The sequence below is a fragment of the Babylonia areolata genome, chromosome 11 (genome assembly GCF_041734735.1).
Source record: "Babylonia areolata isolate BAREFJ2019XMU chromosome 11, ASM4173473v1, whole genome shotgun sequence".
Taxonomy (NCBI): Eukaryota; Metazoa; Mollusca; class Gastropoda; order Neogastropoda; family Buccinidae; genus Babylonia; species Babylonia areolata.
The window spans coordinates 19440246-19451422 of NC_134886.1; positions in this window are offsets into that span (position 1 = coordinate 19440246).

Consider the following 11177-nt stretch of genomic DNA (forward strand, 5'->3'; position numbering starts at 1 on the left):
ATCCGTCATAATCTGACGTGGTTTTCTTTTTTTACGTTTTCTTCTATTTTCTTAAAGCAGACTGAGGGTTACTCTGTCTCACTCTGTGTATTGCTATGTGTGTGTGTGTGTGTGTGTGTGTGTGTGTGTGTGTGTGTGTGTGTGTGTGTGTGTGTGTGTGTGTGTGTGTGTGCGCGCGTCTCATACACACACCCTCCTCGTATCTATATCATTGTGTCTGTCTGACCGTTACGCAGACATAGACACAAAGACACAGACACACACACACACACACACACACAGACACACACACACACACACACACACACACACACACACACACACACACACACACACACAGACACACACACATGAACGTACGCGTGAACAAATTAACATAGACAATTAAACCAGTAGACAGATGAGTAAATAAATCAATTAATTAATAAATAAAATCAAATATTAGACAAGTAATAAACAAACACAGGCGAAAGAAATAAACCAATAAATCGATATATGCACGTGCATCCAGCTATAAAATAGTATGTGAAGAGGGAGAGAGAGAGAGAGAGAGAGAGAGAGAGAGAGAGAGAGAGAGAGAGAGACAGAGACAGAGACAGAGACAGAGAGACAGAGAGAGACAGAGACAGAGAGGGACAGAGAGAGACAGAGACAGACAGACAAAAAGAGAGACAGAAAGCGACAGAGAGAGACATAGACAGACAGGCACACACACACACACACACACACACACACACACACACACACACACACACACACACACACACAGAATGAGACAGACAGATAGACAGACAAACAGAGATTAATCAGACCTTGAAAAGGAGCCCCAGAGTTTGTGTTCAAGGTGTTGACGCTCGTTGGTGATGGCTGGGTAAAGCGATCTACAGGTAGTGTTGCTGTTGCAGAGCAGTCTGTCTCCCAGTGTGACTGCCGTCTGTACCCCCACTGATATTTGCCGAGTTTCCGTGCAGCGTGACGGAAGTCCCTGCTGTTCAAACCGTGACTGGTAGTGATTAGGACTGTCACAGTAACTGTATGTGTTATGATTGTTGGTGTTTCTGTTTTAAAAGTAAGTAGTATATCCACGGTTGTAGGTTTGCTTTTTTTTCTGTCCTGTACGTGTAGCTTGCCGTTTTTGAAGTATGTTATTTTACCTTGTTCTTTATAGTATGCTATATATTTTTTTCTCTTTGTTTCGCAGTAAAGTCAGCACCAACCATCATTCCCCTCTGGCTCAATTGGTAACAGGGGACCCGATCCCGCAGGATGGAAATCTTTTCCTCACGACGACGACAGACAACGATCAAGGGGCGTGGCTTGTTTCTGTCACAGGAGCGGGCAGAACCCAGGCAGTAGGTGTGGTCGATGTCGTCACTGTCCCAGGACATGGTGTTGGAGCAGTCATTCAGAATCTCTACAACCTGGTCCACGTACTTCTGTGTCACTGCTCTGGGGGTACTCATACAGTCTAAGCAATTTCAAGTTGGACTGTCGAAGCGGTCAATGTCTTTTTCTCCATACGTTGAAATCGAGTACAGTGATCATTTCTCTCCTGCATTAAAAAGTTTATGTCTTCGCGGTTTTCGTTGATATCCTGGTCACAACGTCTTCCATATGTTTGAACGACAGGCTGAAACTGTGTAAACAATCATCCAGCTGTTTGCCTAGCGTAAAAGTTTGTTGCTGTCGTTGTGAAATGGGGGAGTTCAGCAGACGCCCTTCACCCCAGAAGTTCTACACCAAGGGGCGGTTACTCCCGCAAGCGTAAGTGGCGCGCTGGAAAACAACTCACGAGTGATGTGGCCACCCTGCAGTGTCAGCAACTTGACGAGCTCTGCTCACTTCGTTCCTGCCCCACCGACTCTGCACCAGGTCCGTGCGAAGAACGAAGATGTACCAGTTGTGTCCACCACCACGCCCTGTCCGTGTCACATCAGCACTGTGCCACAGCTGACGTCAACCACCTACTACGACTGTACTCCTCATGAAGTCAACTATAAGCGTACCAAAAATAAATAAATTAATAAAAAAAATATATATAAATAAATAAGTTTTTTGCGCCTTATACATGTTGTTATTATTATTAGTAGTTCTTTTTATGTATTTTTCTATTATTATTATTATTTTATTTATTTCTTTTTTTCTCAAGGTCTGACTAAGCGCGTTGGGTTACGCTGCTGGTCAGGCATCTGCTTGGCAGATGTGGTGTAGCTCATATGGATTTGTCCGAACGCAGTGACGCCTCCTTGGGCTACTACTGAAACTGAAACTGTACTCCTGAGTAAAACAACCCGCCGGACCTGACGACACAGTCCGCATACAACGATAGCAACGGTCAGTTGCCATTGTCTGCCCCCTAAAAGTGTGTTAACCATAGACCGGCCATTCGGACGTTATTTTATAAATGGTTTAGGGTAGCGATACTTTACTGCAGAAAGTCGATGAGATGGGAGAATTTGTGTTCAATGAAGTGTTCCGTTTGCGCTGTGTTCGTTGTTCTCAGAAAGGACTGGCCCGGGGTTTGTCTCCACGTCCATACACTGTGTCAGCAGCAGTAAAGTCAGGCAGTGAAGCAGAGACAGCGAAATCCACACAGCCCAGGAGTACAGCTCACCTCGAAAACTGCTGGCTGCATGCCAAGTCCTGTTGTTCTGGTAATTCGTGAGCCTTGTTTTCTTGTCGACCTTTCTCCTCATTTCTCTCCACAAAATACAACACAGAACTGGATGAAATTTCCCTATACTGCTTCTGTGTTCTTCACCTGATATTGGCATCCTTGTGTTTTCAACTGAAGCCGATGACTTGCTGAATAATGAAGACGATCGGAGATGGGAAAGCAGTGGAGGGGAACAACAAATTTCTTTCTCTCTCAGAAAAAGACCAGAGTTCATGGAGCGAAACTCAGGCACGTCTGCTCTGCTCTGCTCTGCTCTGTTTCTGAATATCAGAGGGAGAGACAGAGAGTGAGACAAAGAGAGAGGGGGGAGGGGAAGAGACAGAGAGACAGACATAAAGACAGACAGAGAGGCTGATAGAGACATATAGAGACGGAGAGAGGCGGAGAGAAACACACGGAGAGATAATCAGAGACACACAGACAAACAGAAATACAGACAACAGACAAAGTCAGCGAGAGAGAAACGGGTACAGACAGATACAGACACAAGAACAAAGAGAGGGACCACAGAGAAGAAGACAGAAAGAGACAGATATATGGAAACAGACATTGACAGAGACTGACACAGAGAGAAAGACAGGCAAAGAAAGAGACAAAAACTGTATGCAATGTTGTCCCTCATACCCCCTCCCTCTCCTCCCCTTGGCTCCCCCCATGCCCCCCCCCCCCCTCCCCCCCGCCCCACCCCCCTCCCTCATAACACACCCCGTGTCTAATTAAGAAAAGAAAAAAAAAGTTTCGAAATCTCAGCAAACACACAAAGTGATGCGTGTGGGAACAAATAAACTGGTCAACAAGTATTGGGTCAACTGTATACCATGACCTTGCTCACCCCTACTTGTATTAAGTGAAAAAAAAGACGAAAAAAGAAAGATAAAAGAGAGTGTTGCCGCCAAGGGAATTGTAAGATTTTTTTTTTTTTTAACACCGTAGACTACGTCTCTAAAACAATCACACCGACTCTTGCGCGAAGCAAACAACAATAAATAAAAAAATACAGATACAAAAAGAAAAAAAAAAAAGGAAAGAAAACAAACTTGAAAGAAAAAGCAAGAAAAGTTGAAAGCAGCAAATAAACGAACATTAATAAATACACGAACAAACAAACATAAAAAACAAAAACAAAAAACAAAACAAAAACAAAAACAAACAAAACAAAAACCGGACAAACAAACAAAAATAGAAGAAAAAAAAATAAATAAGTAAATGAATACATAAAATAACAGAGACAAAAAATGGGCACTGAAATTAAAACCAAGAGGATGGATAATGGAATCTAAGATACCCATGTTAGATCACGTTTTTCACGCTATTTGTATACACAGCGTCTGGAATCAAGTTGAAGGAAGTTAATGAGCAGCCTGCAAACATGATTACTCATTTCCTGTTAGCTTTAGTGCAAAAGAAAGAAAGTCAACATAAACATATCTCCATTGACAAAATGACAGGAAAAAAAAAAGATACAAGTGACTGATGTGTTAATATTATTTTCCCATGTATCTAATTATTCATTTATTTATGTGTTTGTTTGTTTGTTTATTCATTTATTTATCTATTTATTTATTGATAATGTGCAATGCATGAGCAATTTTGTTGAAATGAATTTTATTCCAGTTTTCTAGTTGGGCGAGATCTAAAATTGGTAAACATCTAAGCTGAGGAATTGGGTTCACAGAGATTTTCATATTAATCACTCTGAAAAGTGTGTGTGTGTGTGTGTGTGTGTGTGTGTGTGTGTGTGTGTGTGTGTGTGTGTGTGTGTGTGTGTGTTGACCACAAAACGGTGACCAGGTTGACCAACATTTGAAAGATTGACACTTCAGTCATTTGCTTTTCTTCTTTGTCTTTTAATTGATTATAATGACATACAAACACATGTAGAAAAAAACAAAAACAAAACCAAAAAAAAAACAACAATAAAACAAAACAAAAACAACCAACGCACAATTATATTAATGAATGGATAATAGAATAAACATAACCAGAAAAAAATTAATCTACTGATGCCAAAATCACCCTAATCTGGAAATGTGATGTGTTCAAGAATGAATTGAAAGTGCACTGGTGAGACAAAAAAAAAAAAAAAAAAAAAAAAAATCACAATAATATTAATAAATGATAAATAAAATAAACATAACCAACAGAGTAAATGTACTGATGCCTGCAGCACCCCAATCTAGACACGTGATGTGTTCACGAACGACTTACAAGGAAGCTGCACTGACGAACCCCAGATGACAGGAAAGATGATCTGAGGGAGTTCTCTCCCTGTTGACTTTGTCCCCTGACCTGCACAGCCATCCCGAAATATCTCGCTCCAATCTAAAACAAACAGGCCGGCGACTCCTGACTTCACCGATCAATGGAACGACAAACTGGGAGTGCAGCGTTGATAATCTGAAGGGGGATCAAACCAGATCCTGTGTAGTTTTCAACTCTCTCTCTGAATCTGTGTGTCTGTGTGTCTATCTGTGTGTCTGTGTGTCTGTCTCTGTCTGTCTGTCTGTCTGTCTGTCTGTCTGTCTGTCTGTCTCTCTCTCTCTCTCTCTCTCTCTCTCTCTCTCTCTCTCTCTCTGTATATGTCCATCTCCATCTCTCTTTCTTTCACTCTCGAAAATTTACAGTCAACTTCCTCCACCACAAACAAAAGTGATAATTGCATAGATAATCATCAAAAAAAAACAAACAAACAAAAAACAACAACCCACAAACCCCACTTAAGTAAGTAAATGAATAAATGCAAAAACGAATGAATGAATAAATGAATGGATGAATGAATAAATGAATGAAAGAATTAACAAAGAAACAGACAAAATGAATTAACTGATACCTGTATTGTCTGATGCCTATATTGTGTGTCTCTGCCTCTGTTTCTGTCTGTGTCTCTCTATATGTCTGTCTCTGTCTCTATCTCACATGCACATGCATGCACACACACACACACACACACACACACACACACACACACACACACACACACACACACATGCACGCACACTACTGTGACGTTGCTATACTAACACCAGTTTTCAGTGTCAAAAACAGATGGACACAGCAGACAGCCAAAATCATGATTCTATAAACTGCCCCAAAACGGCTTTGGGATTCTGCTCACGAATCTCATCTACGGATCATTGCTGAAGCAAAAGTTACAATTGTTCATCTCCACTAATCGAACGTAAGTTAACAAAAAAAACAGGACGAGAGTACTGCTGCTTATCGTACACGCAAATGCATTCGTTAATTTCCACGAGCAACCTTTAAAAAAAAAAAATGTTTATTTTGTTATTTCATGATTATCATTATTATTATTGTTCTTTTTTTTCTTTTTTTTTTAAACTGACTGCACAAAGACTTCATGCAAGCACAAATGCTCGTGAACGCGGATGTCCTGTTTTTGTTCATAGGACAAATCACTAAGCTGGGTTGTTGTTTTTTTCTTAGAATTCCGCAAATGAGCTTTTCCTGCACGAACACCATACAAACGCGAAGGGTTAATTCTGACCATTAATTTATGCTGCAAAGAAACCGAGTGGTGTTATTAATGTCGCTCAAGACGAAAGTCGTCGAATTTGTTTGTCGAGACTTTCAAACGAAAGATTACTTTTCAAATTGCCAGAGATATAGCAGAGAGAGAGAGAGAGAGAGAGAGAGAGAGAGAGAGTCTTCCTAACGTCTTTCTTGGCTGGTTTCGTGGGGATTTTCAAGCTTTTCGTGCATGCAGTTAATTAAAGAATGTAGAAATGTGCCTTTGGAGAGCTATTTTTCCAACAGGAAAGAGCTGCTTTTTTTATTTCTGGAACTAGTCTTTGTCTTTGCCTGTGACAGAAAATACTGAAACAGGTAAGAAAGGAAGTGAACAGATAATGCAAAAGAATAACTCAGTATAACTCAGAGAGAGAGAGAAAGAGAGAGACAGACAGACAGACAGACAGGCAGACAGAGAAAGAGACAGACAGACAGGCAGATACAGAAAGAGAGAGAGAGAGAGAGAGAGAGAGAGAGAGAGAGAGAGAGAGAGAGAGAGAGAGAGAGAGAGGAAACATTCTTTTATTTTAGACAATAACAAATAAGCATTGATGTGTGTGTGTGTGTGTGTGTGTGTGTGTGTGTGTGTGTGTGTGTGTGTGTGTGTGTGTGTGTGTGTGTGTGTGTGTGTGTGATTCAGAGAGAGAATTGAAAACTACACAGGATCTGGTTTGATCCCTCTTCAGATTATCAACGCCGCACTCCCAGTTTGCCGTTCCATTGATCGGTGAAGTCAGGAGTCGCCGGCCTGTTTGTTTTAGATTGGAGCGAGATATTTCGGGATGGCTGTGCAGGTCAGGGGACAAAGTCAACAGGGAGAGAACTCCCTCATCTTTCCTGTCATTTGGGGTTCGTCAGTGCAGCTTCCTTGTAAATCGTTCGTGAACACATCACGTGTCTAGATTGGGGTGCTGCAGGCATCAGTAGATTTACTCTGTTGATTATGTTTATTCTATTTATCATTTATTAATATTATTGTGTGATTTTTGTATATCTATATTTTGTTTGTTTGTTTGTTTGTTTGTTTTTTGTTGTTTTTGTTTTTTTTTGGTTTTGACAGGGCATTTTGAAATCGTTCATGAACACATCACGTCTCTTGATTGGTGTGAAACAGACGTGGAAAACTACATTTTGCTTATTTAATCATTGCATTATTTATTCATTTACACGGTTATTCCTTGGTTTGTTTATCTTAGATATCTTTTCTATGTATTTATCTGTCATTCGAATTGATTACTTAATTAAAATATTAAGAAAACAAGAGCCTGTGGGGTCAATCTTTCAAAAACATGCCAACATAATCATCGTTCTTTAGTTAAACCCATCATCATTCAAGTTATCTGTGGTTCGCTAGTGCAATAAATTTCCAATCATTCGTCAACACGTCACTGCTCTAGATTAGTGTGATATAGGCGTCACTAACATAAATTTATCTATTCGTTTATTCATCTGTTCATTTACTTATTTAATCCCTTTGTTTTGTATTGCAGGGAATTAATTACATTTCCCCCCAGAAAAGAGCTACAACATGTAGACGAACACGAAACACCATACTACACTTCATGCATCAAGTGAAACATTAGGGAGACGTTGGAGAAGACGATAACTGGTGACAGAGCGGTGAATGAGGTGGGGACAGAGTGTGTGTGTGTGTGTGTGTGTGTGTGTGTGTGTGTGTGTGTGTGAGAGAGAGAGAGAGAGAGAGAGAGAGAGAGAGAGAGAGAGGACAGTGACAGAGGGAGGGGAAGAGGTAGAGAGAGGGATAGAGGTGGAGAGAGAGAGAATGAGAGGGAGCGAGGGGGGAGGGGGGGGGCAGGGACAGATCGAGGGGAAGAGGGAGAGAGAGAGCAGGGTGACAGGGAGAAAGAGAGAGAGATAGAACAATACCATGAAAAGAGTTCGATAAGTTACAAGACAAATTACACGGTATGTCTGTCTGTCTATCTGTCTAAATCTCTCTCTTTTGCTCTCTCACCCTGCTCTCTCTCTCTCTCTCTCTCTCCTCTCTTCCCTCTTTTTCTCACTATCTCTCTCACTCTCGTTCACTCTCTCACAATATCATTCACTATCTCTCGTTGTGTAATACCCATGCATTAAACCACCCCTTTGCCACCATTGTAACCTGTCTCAGTACTTAACGTTCCAGAAAATGACAAGACCATTTCAAAAGAACAAAAAAGTTTTCGTCTGAATAAAGGTACTCTCAGATAGCACATTAGATTTAATTGTATTCGTGAAAAGTTTGAAAACATCCACGACTCCAGCCAAAAGAGGTGCAAGTGAGAACCCCCACCGCCCCCACCCTCCCCGCCACCACCCCCTCCTCTCTCTCTCTCTCTCTCTCTCTCTCTCTCTCTCTCTCTCTCTCTCTCTCTCTCTCTCTCTTCCGTGTTAACTTTTGAGGTAATTCCAGAGTGAGCTTACGTTTCAGCTTCTTGACAAACGGGTGCTTCGCCTTTCGTCTTAACCCTTTCACCGCCAGTCAATTCAGAGTACAAAATTCCCTTGTGGTAAAAAAACAGTGGCTAAGAATAGCTGGGGAATTCCCCCTGCGTTGTACAGAAAATATAGCCTATCCTACCAACGAACATTAAAAGCAGAAGGTTCATGGATAACAGACCAATGAATGGTCACCTTTCAGTGAAATGGGTCCTCTACCACGCCTTTGCATAAACGCGAGCTTGGCGGTGAAAGGGTTAAGCTGAGTTAATGACCAAGTTCTTTTTTTTTTTGACTTGACTTCCGTTCGTCGGACGGTGCGGACGTTTTCCGACCAGCTCTCCCGTCCACCAACTTTGCTCACTGCAGAGATGTGAACTTAGCAGTTTTCACGAGAAAAAGTGCTGAACCTTATGTGACTTGAGCTTTCCGTTCTTTCTTTCTTTCTTTTTTTTTTTCTTTTTACTACTATTTTTCTTTCCTTTTGAAAATATGCAGCGGTAGCAGTCAGCGCAATGAGCACCTCTGTGTCAAAATATTTTGGAAAGACTGGCAGCAAGAAGACACAGGAAAGTTCTTCTTCACTGTGTGAAAGCCCAGAGACGAGAGAGACAAGGCAAAGCAAGAAGAAACAAGTGAGTGATAACAGTATACATGAAGATAAAGACATGGCTCTTCATGTTAAATTAGAAGAAATCAACAAAAAGCTAGAAATGTTAATGGATACCCAGAAAGACGTTAAACAAATACGTGACGATATGGACAAACTGACAGCAAATCTAACTGAACAGATAGACTGGTTAAAAAGTGTTATCTTCGAACTTCAGACAGATAAGGACAAATTAAACACAGACGTAAAAAAATTAAAAGATGAAAACTTTAGCCTGCGTGGTCAACTGGAACAGCAAAAGACTGAGATAAAGAACTATAGGTGGGCACAGAATGACCTGGAACAACACGGCCGTATGTGGAATGTGCGTGTTTTTGGTGTCAAGGAAGAAACTCAGGGAAAAGGCGAAAGTGTTGAAGACTGTGTAAAAAAATGTACAGAGATCTTTACCAACAAGGTGGGTGTTTCGGTGGATGCAGAGGACATAGAAATGGCTCACCGCTCAGGTCGTCCTGGAACTGGCAAACCACGCCCCATCTTGGTGAGGTTCTACTCTCGGCAAAAAAAGAAAAGTGTGCTGGAGAACCGGAGAAAGTTGAAACAGAGTGGGATATCGATTGGTGAGGACTTAACCAAACTGAATTATAACCTACTAATGAACGCACAAAAACACTCTGCAACTCTTTCTGCGTGGACATCGAATGGAAAAATATTAGTGAAATTAAAAAATGGCAAAACATTTAAAGTTGACATCAACATGAATTTGGAAGACACTTTCAAAAAAGAGATGATAGGAGGTGCTCATTAAAAACAAATTCGATAACGTAAGGAATCATGTTAGAATTGTTTGCTGTGATTGTCTTTTCACTTTTTGACGCCTTTCATTCATCTTTCTCTCTCTCTCTCTCTCTCTCTCTCTCTCTCTCTCTCTCTCTCTCTCTCTCTCTCTCTCTCTCTCTCTCTCTTTTTCCCTTTTCTTAATCAAAAAAGGGGGAAGAAAATTCTTTTGAGATTTTGATCTTCTGATCCAATGCGTCAGGATGTCCATGTAAGCCCCCTTGTGCTCAATGCCCAATCACAATTCGGTAAAATACCCTCTCGTATCCCCTTAACCTTTCTACAATTCCCATTTTCTTTAATCATAGTGTAATGAATTTAATACAATTTTTCTCTTTCTTTCGTGATTTGCGTTTTGTGTTTTTGCAAACTTTATTGCCTGGAACAAAATGACGACGCATTTTTGAGGTTGTTAACGATGTTGTTTACACTGGGAGAGGAAAGAGTTAAAAATGAGACGGGAAGGATGGGGGTGTCGGGATTTTATCTACATGTGTTCATATTTTGCCAGAAACATGCACTTCTTGATATTTCCACAAATATCCTGGTTTACACACATACGCACACACAATCATCTCACTCACATACATACATGCACACGCACGCACGCACACATATTCACAAGAGCGCACACTCACACACACACACGCACACAAGAATAATATTGCTCATCCAAACAACCTAACCCTTGTGTTGAATGTTGATACAACTGTTTTCTTCATTGTCAAAAGCAGATAACGGAGGTTGATATTGGAGAACTACACAGAGCCCGTGTAATAATGTCGGTGACTTTGAAATGTTTTTGATGTTTTTGATGCGTATTTGTGGTTGATGTATAAAACAATGAAAGTAAATGAAACGCTTCAATGCCTGCGATGTTACAGCTATAGTGATATTGTAGCGTGACGCGGTGACATTGTCACAACTATATATGCACTGTTCAAAGTGGGATGGATGTTGTTCACTGGAACCCCTCAATCCTGTTATCAATACCTCTTGATTTTCTTATTTATTTACTGTAAACAGTCTCATTACAGTTTCATTACTCATTGTACACTATTTTTCTTTTTCATGAGATATTCAAAA